General features: G+C 26.5%; 1 protein-coding gene across 1 annotated transcript in view; it reads left to right on the top strand.

The window, feature by feature from the left end:
* The window catches only part of LOC108759410 (peroxisomal N(1)-acetyl-spermine/spermidine oxidase-like), an 18785-nt gene that overhangs the window by 1007 nt on the left and 17416 nt on the right, over positions 1–362 (top strand).

Here is a 362-nt window from a genome sequence, read left to right as displayed (position 1 = left end):
TACAAAATGACAGTTACATTTAGTGGAGTAATAAAGTTTTTACGTTGTCAATTAATAAAAATCTAATAAATATTGTTGAGTATTAGTCGCCAGATGAAATTATCGATTGATAAAATCCTCCAATGTAAAATATTAATTACAAAGATCGTTAACGTTAAGATTTAATTGCCAAACTAAAATGTATATACCAATTAGATATTGTCGCCACATTATATAGATAAAATTAAAAAGTAAAAATTGTAGTCTCGCCTATATCTTGAAAACTAGTAACGGTAGATTCGATGGTGGAAGATAAATCCTTATCTCGTTATTCTTAAATAAATTGTCGTATAATGTTCTCTCAAGTTGAAATCAGAGATATA

The sequence above is a fragment of the Trachymyrmex cornetzi genome, unplaced genomic scaffold, assembly GCF_001594075.2.
Source record: "Trachymyrmex cornetzi isolate Tcor2-1 unplaced genomic scaffold, Tcor1.1 scaffold1832, whole genome shotgun sequence".
Lineage (NCBI taxonomy): Eukaryota > Metazoa > Arthropoda > Insecta > Hymenoptera > Formicidae > Trachymyrmex > Trachymyrmex cornetzi.
Note: the sequence above shows the minus strand (reverse complement) of the source record. Positions and strands in the feature narration are given on the sequence as shown.